This window comes from Triturus cristatus, chromosome 3_1 (assembly GCF_964204655.1).
Source record: "Triturus cristatus chromosome 3_1, aTriCri1.1, whole genome shotgun sequence".
Lineage (NCBI taxonomy): Eukaryota > Metazoa > Chordata > Amphibia > Caudata > Salamandridae > Triturus > Triturus cristatus.
This window is the reverse complement of record NC_140583.1, coordinates 729,491,871-729,504,986: the sequence shown is the minus strand read 5'-3', so window position 1 is coordinate 729,504,986 and position 13,116 is coordinate 729,491,871. Positions and strand designations below refer to the sequence as shown.

The window sequence follows — 13,116 nt, the reverse complement described above, 5'->3', positions numbered from 1 at the left end:
TTGTACTCAAGACAATCAGCGTAAAGTGAGAAAAGTAAATCTAGGACTGAAGGCCTCATCTAGACTCTGTGGATTGTTTGACGGTCCACAAGGGAAGGACCCTGAGCATCCACTATGCTGGCAGGGGACCAAGAGCCCTATTGAGAGATATCGTTTGCCTGACAAGGATGTCAGTGCTGTGAAAAGAGCCACACCAAAAGCAGGATCTTGTTTCTCTATATAAAACAAATGGCCACAATGTCTCCCTAGTCTGCAGCCACCATGCCCTGGATATGGACTGTCACCCCAGTACATTGGCTAAGGGTCCCCAGGCCAGGTCAATGTCTTCTACATTCCTGGTGGCCTAGCCTGGGGATCTAAGTGGGGTTAAGCCCCCACCCAACCAACCTCTCTCCTTGGGCCTGCCTGGGAAACCGTTTTTACTTGAAAGAACCTGGGGGGGAGATGCAAGTCAGAGTTAGCAGTCTGACGGATCACCAGTCATCTGGTAGCCCAGCCACTGACTAGTCATCTGGTCGGCCATCCCAGTGAGCAGACGGCTCAGACTGGCCTAGCACCCTGAGTGCCCAGACAGCAGCTGATGATGAGGCCAGTGCTCAGGAGGCTCTTTTCTGGAATCACCCATTGGCTTCTTGCCTCCAGGCAACTCCATTGTCAGCCGCTGTGGCCATCTGGTCATCCTGCTGACCTGCGAGGGATCGTGCCCCTATATCCGCACTTGGTAGCGCAGGGTAGGAGAAGGAGGCACCCGTGTTGCACTGAGCGTGCTTGAGGCAATCTCCCACAGGCCCTCACCCAGTCCCTCCCGCAGGTCTGGCAGCAGAGAGATCCCACGAGAGCACGGGCTCCCACAGTGGAGACAAAAGCTTAGCTCAGAGGATGGCTTTCAATAGATCGCAGCGAGGTAGCTGCTCTGCTACTTACGAAACCCTGACCCAGAATCAGGTAATCTATGAATAATTTAGCACCAGGTGCTCCACAAACATTTTGTGCACTAAAGGCGACGGAGGCAGCCTCCTTCAGTCCATGCTGTGGTTCCCAACCAAGCGGCTCTATACAAAGGCCCAGAGGCTGGCTATCCAAGTTCAACCCAGGCTCAGCAGAACTGTGCATTGTTAAGGTTTAGAGGAAATTCTCACTTACAGGCATTTAGTCATAATCCCACAGATGGTAGCTTCGCCACATTGGCTCATTTGCCGAGCATATACACCACATTTTGTTAACTTGCGGTTCTACTCATATTGAGCAGGAATACTATTGCAACAACACATCATCAGTAGGGTAAAACTAACTTGTCTCACGGTCTAAACCATCTCACATTCCCTATTAGTGTGTGAACAATCTAACGCTTGGTAAATTCTGCTTCACTATGACAGGAAGAGTCGACATCAAAGGACAAAAAAGCTCCCACAGTGGAGACAAAAGCTTAGCTCAGAGGATGGCTTTCAATAGATCGCAGCGAGGTAGCTGCTCTGCTACTTACGAAACCCTGACCCAGAATCAGGTAATCTACGAATAATTTAGCACCAGGTGCTCCACAAACATTTTGTGCACTAAAGGCGACGGAGGCAGCCTCCTTCAGTCCATGCTGTGGTTCCCAACCAAGCGGCTCTATACAAAGGCCCAGAGGCTGGCTATCCAAGTTCAACCCAGGCTCAGCAGAACTGTGCATTGTTAAGGTTTAGAGGAAATTCTCACTTACAGGCATTTAGTCATAATCCCACAGATGGTAGCTTCGCCACTTTGGCTCATTTGCCGAGCATATACACCACATTTTGTTAACTTGCGGTTCTACTCATATTGAGCAGGAATACTATTGCAACAACACATCATCAGTAGGGTAAAACTAACTTGTCTCACGGTCTAAACCATCTCACATTCCCTATTAGTGGGTGAACAATCTAACGCTTGGTAAATTCTGCTTCACTATGACAGGAAGAGTCGACATCAAAGGACAAAAAAGCAACGTTGCTATGAACACTTTTCTGCCACAAGTCATTTATCCCTATGTTTACTTTTCTGACATCTCCTGCTTGACACCCAAAAAGTAAGAAGGATTGTGAGGCCACGCTTGATGGTCTGTATTCATATCGAGAATTGAGATCAAGAGAGGTGTCTGTCCTCCCTGAGCCCGCCTTCAGACACCTGCGTTATTGTTTGACAGGTTTACCACCCCAGGCAAACTCACCACCTGCCACTGTCCCCAGACAGGATTGACCCACCCCCCCAGGTGGCTACCAAGTGCTTGGAGCCAGAAGCGAGAGCCCCATGGGGCTTGTCCCTGCACCTTACCAGGTAAGCTCCATCTTCCCAACAGAGTGGGCTAGACCGCCCAGTGGTGCGCCAGCAACAATAGGATCCCACCTCAGTGGGCTCACGCTGGTTCACACCTTCATTGCGCCACAGGGTTTAAATCGGCCCTATGACTAGTGCACATATTAGATTCCATGGTCCATGTTTCAAGATGGGTCAGGTGGGAAACCAACACTTGCCGCAGACTTCTGGTGCCTGGCGTGGGCCTCCATGCCTGGCAGCGCAATGCAGCCGGGGCACCATGAGCACAGTCTGTCCCAGTCAACAGTCCTGAGGATTTAAGGCAGCATGGAAGTCGGTCACTCGGTAAGGCTGATTCCTGCTATGCAGGTTCACTGCCAGGGCACACCCGGCCCCATCAGGCTTCCCCGCTGGAAGTCAGCCTCCAAGATTTAAACTGTATTTCCAGTGACTTGGCTTGGCAGCCCTACCCCACCACCACAGCAGGCAGGCAGGTGAGAGGCTGCCATGGCACCAAGGGAGGCAGCTCCACCACCGGCCCTCCAGGACAGGGCCACACAATTCTTGAAATACCACATTGGCCACATGAGACTAGGACACCAGGTACCTGGTAACAAGGGAGGGTTGTCTCTCCTGCACATCAGACATCCACCACACGCTGAGGCCTGTGCGATACAGGACTCAACCCCTTCATGGAAAAAGTTTCCAGCTTGATGGCAGCCCCGAGCCATGCTCGAGGGCTGAGGGCATCTAAGGGAGAGTCACCAGGTTCCCGCACACCATCAAGGTGACTGATGTGCTTCTGCTACACACACAGAAGCTTGAGCAGCTAGGGCAGCTTCTCCTCCCACCCCTCAAAGCAATTCACACTGTCTTCGAGCGGCACTGCATCGCCACCAAGAGGATCCAGGTTCCCTCATGGCCCCAGCTCCTTCTTATCCAGGCTGGCCTCTTCCCAAGATAGGTCACTCCCGCTCACTCAGGCAGGCCAGAATTGGGCACAAGCATCCTAAGTGGCAGGCCCTTTAGGGGCCCCAGTCCAGGGAGACACTGCAATTCAGTTGCCCCCCGTTGCTGTGTCAGGATAGGTTTCATCTTGGGAGGGCTATCTCTTGCATCATCACCCTCCCAGAGGGGCAACGGGGGAGGGCGTCCACACCAGTTTCTCTTGTGTTGGTTGGGTCCTCACGGGTGGAGCAGCCTGCCCCATGCCCAGTACTCATCCAGCTGATCGGTGGCAGTGGACCGCTTCGTTTGTCCGGAAGCATAAAGGGAGGGCTAGACCCATTGACTTGTGTTTTGTCTAGGACATGGGTACTCTCAAACATTTTCTCACGGGCCAAAAGTACAGTAAGGTTTTGTGGCCGAGGGCCGCACCGATGGGCCTGTGGGTGGGAGCATGGCTATTGGAGTAAAAAAAAATTTTTAAGTCGCCATCTTTTTAAAACATTAACTGGATACAGAGCAGGGAGCCTGATTTCACCCTTTAAAAAGAGACGTGCAGTGGCATTGGGGCATTAGGGACAGGGCCAAACTACGACACAAAATAGGCCTAGTACCAAAATAAAAGTGTCCACTTTGGTGAATTTGAAAGACGTGGCCCACGTCAACAAATTGAGAGCGTTTTTATTTTGTATAAACATGGTGTATACGTTTTTGCAAGGTATGGAAGAGTGCATGGATTTGAGCTTGCTGCATACAACTTTACTTTTAATATCAAGGAAAGCAACAGAAAAACCTGACCCAGCAGAGTGTAAAACGGGCCTACAAAAAGTCAAAAACAGTCCACACACTGACCTGACCAGCAAGCAGATTTCACAGGGCAGGCAGGCAGGCAGTCTTCCTGATGAGGAGAGCAGGTGGGCTGACGGCATGCAGGCTGCCAAAGTAGTGAAATAAGCTGGTCAGCGAGGAGGAGGGCAGACTGGCATGATCCCCGGGAGACCCCCTGCTGCATGTGCTATCCTCTTGGCAGGTACAGAGAAGTGCCGGAGAGAGCCGCTGCGGGCTGCGTAGACAATGCGGGCAGAGACATCCTCACAAAGGTAGCAGGAATCTTGTTGAAAGGCTCCTTAAAAGTCAGCTGTGAATGCATAACAGTTGACTTTTAAAGGGCCTTTCCTTCCAGCCAGTGCCAAATGTGTGTAGTCACTGCGGATTTCAGTAAACACAACAGAGGGCTCCTGGAGCATGCGCAGTAAAGTTGATATTGCGATGCTCGAGCTGCCCTCTTTTGTGTTTACTGAAACCCTTAGGGGATCCCGCTATGGAGCAGCTGTGCTGTGCTTGCCTAAGCAAGAACTGGGCCATGAAAATGGTCCATGGGCCGCCAAGCTAGGTTTGGCGGGCCGCTGGCGGCCTGCAGACCGTACTCTGAGTACCATGGGTCTAGGAGGTGGGTGAGAATTCGGGCTGGCACCATCAGTCAGTCTGGCTGCTCTGCCAGTAATGATTCTTCCACAGGTTCACCTACGGAAACCTTATTATGACTTTTACTTCCTCTAGATAGTCAAGTCTGGTCTCCTTCTCTGCGTTCAACCAGAGCTATTGCCGAACCCAGAATGGCAGGGACTTAATCAATGCTAGGTTATGACTAGCACATAGTGGGAATTTCTCATTCATGGGAAATAATTTCTATCCCCAATCCCTTTCACAAAAGGGTCTCAGTGGGTTACCTGCACCTGTCAGCAAAGGGTAGACACATGCTGATCCCTTCAGTGTAGCACGTGTGCTGCCCTGGATTTCTAAAGGCACTCAGACCTTTTATTGCTCAATCTTGTGTTGCTTAATGCATCTTGTCCCTCTAAGAAGTTGAACGTTGACCATTGGGGGTCACACTACTAGTTAGCAGAAAGGAGTCTTGTATGTTATCGGAATTAACCAGGTAAATCCCTCCACCAGCTAAGAACGGCCATACACCGCCGCCCAAAAGAATTGAGACAGAGTTATTTATCTGTCAATGTTTTTTGTGTCCAGGTCAGGTGAGGTTTCCTGTGTTAAGTCAAATTAAGCCACAGACTCTTCGCATGGTGGTACTTTTCCATCAATTCCTTAAAGTTACAGCTTTGCAATCATGCTCTGCCAGGAAGTGAAAGACTTTGTATTCCCGGAAGCTGCACAGCGGGTCATGAGAATAATACTGTGGGACCGATAGTGTGCATCATTTATGGATGTTTTTGGACCTCTACCTTTTTTTTCTTGATTAGTTAAAACATTCTTGACAAACACTTTCACTTTGGTTCTTCTTGCGCCAGCAAAATAATTTCATCTCTAGCGGCCCAATAAAAAGGCCCCCGGCTCTCCATCTAATTCACGGCCCTAGGTCCAAAAACCAAAAGACTCAGAGTCATATTCCATTCTTCCTAGTTGAAGTATTCAGGCATTCAGCGTGCTTTGAACACTCAAATTGTTTTTTAAGTAAATGCTTATGACCCCCATGATACTCAGTCAAGAGCATGAAGGGGTCCCCTGACAGGAAGGGGCTGGGACAGGTGGTAGCTCACCTCTCGAAGGACTGCCTAAGATCCAACAGTAAGCTGTTTAACTACAGCAACTTTAACTGGATCTGAAATTACTAATGACTGTGGCTGATGGCACCAGACTTGTAGTTCAATTGATCCTTGTTCAAAGATTTAAAGTGTACTCATTCCAGTTATAGAGCCTCGTACGGGTCCTGTATTGCTATTTTTCGTCACTACTTCCACGAGTCATGAGTGGGTAATTTGAATGCCTGCTGCCAACCTTGGGTATGAAAGTCGTCTCTCAGGCTCCATCACTGGAATTTAACTCTGATTGCCTATTTCCTATGGTGTCCATGGTAGTCACAGAAAGTAAAAGTACCATTAAAAGTTGATAGGGCTGAGATCCGTATGTTCCATCACCATTTAGGGGACGTGCGAGTGACCCGAGGTTATCTAGAGTCAATGAGTGGCCAAACTAGCTCGGAATGGTCTTAGTCTGATAAATGCACTCATCCCAAGAAGTAAGCTCTCATTGACATGTATTAGCTCTAGAATTACCACAGTTATCCAAGTAACAGATGAGGAGATCAAAGGAACCATAACTGATTTAATGAGCCATTTCACGGTTTCACTGTACGAGCCCTGTATACTTACATGTGCATGGCTTAATCTTTAAGACAGGCATATATTATTAGCAGGCTCAAGCAGGTAGCCACATCTGTTGGATGGGAAGAGGAGCCTAGTGTCTGTCCCAAACCAACCCCTATACTCTGAAGGGGTAAGAAAGTTGGTTTGGGACAGGCATGAGGCTCCTCTTCCAGAGCCTGCTGCTGAAGCCCCGGCTTGCCTGCAAGGAGATGGGGGACAGGTCAAGCACACGGACACTGGTGGGCCCAGCCTGCTCCACTACAACAGAATGGAGAGGTAGGTGGCGGGCAGCCTGAACGAGGCATAGCATTGCTGGCCTGGGCAGCCATGACACTCCACAGAACTGAAATGAAGCGTAATATTAACAACCATTGCAAAGTGCCTTGGCAGGGTCTGACAGACCCAAGCAAGATTCCTCTACTTGGCAGGGACAGAAAGCTTTGACCAGGGCCCGGACTGGCCGGAGCGGGCACCGGGCATTTTCCCGGTGGGCTGCTAGGGTGGGGGCCGGTTTTGGCCCTCTGGGGGGCCGGTTTTGTTACAGGGGGCCTGCAATATCGGCCCCCTGTAACAAAATCGGCGGAACCGGCCTGAGCAAACAGCTCGGCCGAAACCTCACTCCCACACCCCCAGGGGGCCAGGCCAAGCAGATTGCCAGGGCCGGTTTCGGTGCCCAGTCCTTCCTGGCTTTGATCTGGGGACTGGTCAGAGCTTCTTAATCTGAGCAAGCAGGGGAGACCGTCTTGGGCCTGCACGACCCTATCGAGGGCACTTTGCAGCACAGTGGGCTGGGAAAGAGAACCCAGGGCTGGGGCTGTCATTCCCGGGCCCGACTGGAGCTCTGGCCTGAGGACCGGTCAGAGATTCTTAATCCAGGCAGACAGGGGAGGTTTTCCTGGACTTGATGTACCCAGTATCAGGCACTTTGAGACACAGAAGGCTTGGGAATGGCACCCAGGGCCGGAGGATTCCACCCAAGGGCCTGGCAGAGCTCTGACCCAGGGCCCAATCAGAGCTTCTTAACCCAGGTAGGCAGGAGAGGCCTTCCCGGGCCTGTGTGACCACTTCCCTGGCATTTTGTGACACAGCGGGCGGGGGAACAGATCTGGAGAAGGTAGCCCAGGGTCAAAGAAGGGAGCCCAGAGCTGGGGGCTTCCACCATAGGGCCCACCTGAGAAATGACCTGAGACCCAGTCAGAGGTTCTTAACCTGGGCAGGCAGGGTAGGCCTTCCCAGACCTGTGGGATTCTGTCCCGAGCACTTTGGGACACTGCATGCTGGAGAACGGAGCCCAGGGAGGGGGGTTTCCTGTGTCCTCACCCTTCGCTTGCCAGAGCATAACCCAATATTGTAATCCATGCACACCGAGTGACAGAGGGAGACATACGAGAGAATGTATCCGGCCTCCTGAAGCCCTTATTGGGTTGAAGCTTTAAATGAAACCTCACTGAGACTTCCAAGGCACCTCCGAATTCTGAACATGGAATCACCTGAAGGAAGTGACATGTTTTTTATATTTTATGTTAAGTACAAAACATCACCAGTGACATTGGCATGATACATTTTGCACCACCCATGTAGGCATGGTAAATGACTTCTAATTATATTTTTGCCCAGCCCTAGTCAGAACTCCCTATCGACACCAGCTGTTTAATAGAGATTTTCCCTGTTTTTTTCTACTTTGTCATGAAGCACGCAATTATTTTGGAGGATAACACACAATGTTTCTAAACACTGTACAAAGATTAGGCATTATTATTATTAATGAGTTATTTTATAGTGCGTAGCTACGCATAGGGTTTCCCAGTGCTTAGAGGACAAGCAAGATAGCTTAGCAGGAGACTAAGAATAACGAGATTTTCATCTCCCTGCGGAAGGTAAGTGGAGAGTTGCAACATCTCAGGGACTCCAGGAGAGCGTTCATTAACTTAGGGCCCAGATATGAGAAGGAGCGGCCACCCATGTGGGTGTGACTAACTCTGGGCACTGAAAAGAGAGATTGATTGCCTGAGCACAGAGTCCGAGGGGGTGGTAGGGAGTAGCTTGATTTTGCAAATATTGTTGTCCCGAGCGTGACTTGATTTTGTACATATAGCATAGTGCCTTAAAATTGATACACTTCTCCACTGTGAGCCACGAAGCAGACCTGATGCACTAGAATGTTTGGGAAGCTGGAAAAGTAGCCTGGTGGCAGAGTTCTGAACCACCAGGAGGCATCTGATCACAGTTTTGTCAGCTCCTAGGGTAGGATTTTACCATAATCTAACCTGGACAGAATCGTGGCTTGAATGACGTTTCTTTGAGCTGGGAAGGCAAGTACCCACAGGATCATTTTTAGTCACTTCATGATGGCAAAACACGAGGAGGTTACCTCATCTGCCTGTGGCTTCATAGACTGAGTGGAGTCTAACCAAAAGCAGAGGTTCTTCACTTTGTGAGTAGACGTGGGAAGAGCCCCAATGGGTAGGCCAGCGTTGGGGCCCCCAGAGATGGGGATACCTACCCAATACCATGTCCTGAGAAGTGTAGGGTGCTGAACTATTCATAACAGATTTCTTCAGCCCGAGGAATGCAAATCTAGAAAACTACATCAAACAGTTCTGTAGCATTGCAGGACATATCGGATCAGAACTGGACATGGCTCAGATATTTCATGTCACTCGGCTGCTAATAGAGAGGCTTCCACAGACTGCTACTGCAATAAGTCAGCGGTCACACTGTGCTGGGCCACGACCCGGCTGCCAGCCTGACACACATTCTTGGCATTAAGCCTATGATTTGTCGAACAACTACTTCAGTTCAAGGTTTATCTTGTACTTTTTTCTGCTCCTAATCAGCATTTGTTGTGATGCAGTGTTGTTGGTTAGTAATAGAGTGCATGTTTGCTCTATCTACTACCCCAATACTGCAGATGGATGCTTTGATATTCACTGATGTATACTGACCTCTAATGAAATTGTGAGATTTAGTGACAGCCTGGAAGGGTAAGGGCAGATGCACTCTCTTACAATGCTTTTCCTACATTTTTTACAGAATGATTCAGGTTGCTCCTTTGTAGCATAGCCAACTCAAATTTACATATGATTGCACTTACCTTTTCCCTGCGTCCCTCCTCGGTTGTCTCTCGGCGTCTCTTCCGGCCCGAACCAAGCAGGAAGCACACAGGCTCCCCTAAGCCAATCACAATACTGCAACGCAGCATTGTGCTTGGTCTGAGTGCCGTGGTTTGGCACTCAGACAGCAGTGTGAGCCTGGGCATGTTCTCCAGCCAGGCTGTAATACACCGTAGGCGGAGAACATGCAAAGTGCACATGACTGTTTGGTCACCCAAGATATCCAGCCAAAAAGTCATGCACTCTTACAAAGTGCTCACCAATCCTCCCCTGCTCTGTGAGCTGAGCAGAGCAGCCCAGCCCCACCCCGCAAAACTGCTTTAGCAGGGGGAAATAAAATGATAATAACATTGTGTTATCATTTTATTTTTCCTTTCTTACGCTACTGAAAAGCAGTGGGGCCACTGGTGCCACTCATGGTTGAGATCAGGGAAGAGGAGCATGTCAGCTTCCCCAGTCCCCAGTCCATTCCATGGTGCATCAGTCTTCCAAGGAGAGCTACCATTGCAATGCTTGGACATTCAAGAGTCCTTGTTTGAGCCAGCCCCCTCCAGCCACTGGTTTGTTTTTGTAAGCCCCTCAGCCATTGTTTGAAGGAAGTGTCATTCACATCTGCATTGCCTCAGAGGAGTACTACTTTTTCACCATTATGCTACTGGGTAGTAGGTGTAGTAGTACGCCAGGGTCCATGGGCACTAAATGCGCTGGCAGTTGTGACATTTCTAGTTGGCAACCATCATAGGAGTGGGTGAACCTACCCATCCTTTCCTCATTATACAGAAACAACCCCGCAAAACAAATGTATTTCATTTTAATTGAATATGCTGTTGTCCTGGTTCAAGCACCGTTGTAGCCTAAGAGATGCAGCCAGGCTGGCCTCTGATGAAGGTTTCTGGAGATGTCTTCACTTCTTAGGTGAGTCCCGGGCTTTAAGTGGGATGAAACAACTGGGGGTCTCTCAAAGGAGTGTGGCTGATGTAATTTGGGCGTGGCTTTAAACATGTAAGCTGAGAATCTGTGCTCAGCATAGTGTGCCACCCGACTAGCATTTTGCTGCTTCTGTCATTAAAGCCAGATATATAATACATGAAGCCAGGGGTATTGGCGTTGTCGATGGTTTTTAGTTGCATAAGATAAATAAGCAGAAACTATGGCTTTGTTGTCTAGAATATTGGAAATGCTTCAGTTCTGAAATGATGAGACTGTGAAAGAGCTATAACAAGCCTTGAAGTTACTTCAAAGGCAGTGAAGGGTGATACTGAGGAAGAGTTAAGATTTTTGTTTTCCACCCTGAGGGTGAGGGCAAAAATGGAGAGCCTGATAGGACCCATCTTGACACCTGCTTTTGAGAACTGCTGGTGCTGAGCACCAGCAGGACCAGGCCCACTTAAAGCCCTGGGTGGGTCTCAAGAGCAGCAGCATCAGGAGGGCGGGCACAGCCATTCCTCACAGAAAATCAGTCCTGCACAGCCAGCGCACACGGATCCAAGCACCAGCAACTCCAGCATGTCTCCTCACAGCCCATCATCTGCATGCTAATAACAAGATGGCTGCAGTCCCTGCGTGCATGTGTTGTGGTGCATGGTAGCCAGTTTGGAATGGGTTTTGCTTAGTAGGAAACCCATTCTGAAATTGCCGAACATGCGTACACATGCGCTGTGACACATGCATTCACTTGCTGGTCCAACAAGCTCTGGCAAAGTCAATAGCTTGTCTGTTTGAAGTTGAGACCTATTGGCTTTGTCAGTGCCTGCTTTTTTATTGTCTGTAACTTGCTACAGATTACTCCAGGAGTACAACCCACGACTGGTTAGCGTCACTAGTGTCTCTCTGTCCTATTGATTATACTGTTGCCACACGGACATAATACAACCTGAATCACATAATCTCACATACGTAAGGGTTAAAATTGCTCCAGTAGAGTTCAGAGTTCTCTTGTGATCCCTGGGGCAGGCCAGCTCTGAAGTTTTGTTTCCCTTTCTACCAATAACAGCACTCCCCGCTTAGCATCTTTTTAAAGCCAGTGATAACTGCTGGAGACTAGGCACAGGCCCAAGCCTGGGGCTTGAGCATTATTGATTAGCTGCAGTCCCTGGCAGTGTCACCCTCTCTGCACACCCTGGAAGTGTCACCCTCTCTGACGTCCCTGACAGTGTCACCCTCTCATCAGTCGCTGGCAGAGTCACTCTCACTGCAGTCCCTGGCAGTGTCACCCTCTCTGCAGACACTGGCAGTGTCACCCTCTCTGCAGCCCTTGGCAGTGTCACCCTCTCTGCCGTCCCTAGCAGTGTCACCCTGTCTGCAGCCCTTGGCAGTTTCACCCTCTCTGCAGCCCCTAGCCATGTCACCCTCTCTGCAGTGCCCGGAAGTGTCCCTGGCAGTGTTACCCTCTCTGTAGACACTGGCAGTGTCACCCTCTCTGCAGTCCCCAGCAGTGTCACCCTCTCTGCAGTGCCTGGCAGTGTCTTCTCTCTGCAGTGCCTGGAGGTGTCACCCTCTCCGCAGTCCCTGGCGGTGTCACCCTCTCTGCAGTCCCTGGCAGTGTCACCCTCTCTGCAGCCCCTGGCAGTGTCACCCTCTCTGCAGTCTATGGCAGTGTCACCCTCTCTGAAGTCCTGGCAGTGTAACCCTCTCTGCAGACCCTGACAGTGTCACCCTCTCTGCAGTCCCTGGCAGTGTCACCCCGTCTGCAGCACGTGGCAGTGTCCCCCTCTCTGCAGACCTTGGCAGTGTCACCCTCTCTGCAGTCCCTGGCCTGGTCACCCTGTCTGCATTCCTTGGGAGTGTCACCCTTTCTGCAGCCCCTGGCAGTGTCACCCTCTCTGCAGTCTATGGCAGTGTCACCCTCTCTGAAGTCCTGGCAGTGTAACCCTCTCTGCAGACGCTGATAGTGTCACCCTCTCTGACGTCCCTGGCAGTGTCACCCTCTCATCAGTCGCTGGCAGAGTCACTCTCACTGCAGTCCCTGGCAGTGTCACCCTGTCTGCAGTCACTGGCAGTGTCACCCTCTCTGCAGCCCCTGACCGTGTCACCCTCTCTGCCGTCCCTAGCAGTGTCACCCTCTCTGCAGCCCCTGGCAGTTTCACCCTCTCAGCAGCACCTAGCCATGTCACCCTCTCTGCAGTGCTCGGCAGTGTCACCCTCTCTGCAGTCCCCTGGCAGTGTCACCCTCTCTGCAGTGCCTGGCAGTGTCTTCTCTCTGCAGTGCCTGGAGGTGTCACTCTCTCCGCAGTCCCTGGCGGTGTCACCCTCTCTGCAGTCCCTGGCAGTGTCACCCTCTCTGCAGCCCCTGGCAGTGTCACCCTCCCTGCAGTCCCTGGCAGTGTCACCCTCTCTGCAGACCCTGGCAGTGTCACCCTCTCTGACGTCCCTGGCAGTGTCACCCTCTCATCAGTCGCTGGCAGAGTCACTCTCACTGCAGTCCCTGGCAGTGTCACCCTCTCTGCAGTCACTGGCAGTGTCACCCTCTCTGCAGCCCCTGGCAGTGTCACCCTCTCTGCCGTCCCTAGCAGTGTCACCCTCTCTGCAGCCCCTGGCAGTTTCACCCTCTCAGCTGCACCTAGCCATGTCACCCTCTCTGCAGTGCTCGGCAGTGTCACCCTCTCTGCAGTCCCAGGCAG

General features: G+C 50.9%; 1 protein-coding gene and 1 pseudogene across 2 annotated transcripts in view; both read right to left on the bottom strand.

Moving 5' to 3' along the window:
- Nucleotides 1-13,116, bottom strand: part of CRACR2B (calcium release activated channel regulator 2B) — a 351,421-nt gene that overhangs the window by 267,192 nt on the left and 71,113 nt on the right. The gene's annotated exons all lie outside the window — the stretch shown is intronic.
- Nucleotides 4,721-6,446, bottom strand: LOC146860884 (18S ribosomal RNA; annotated as a pseudogene).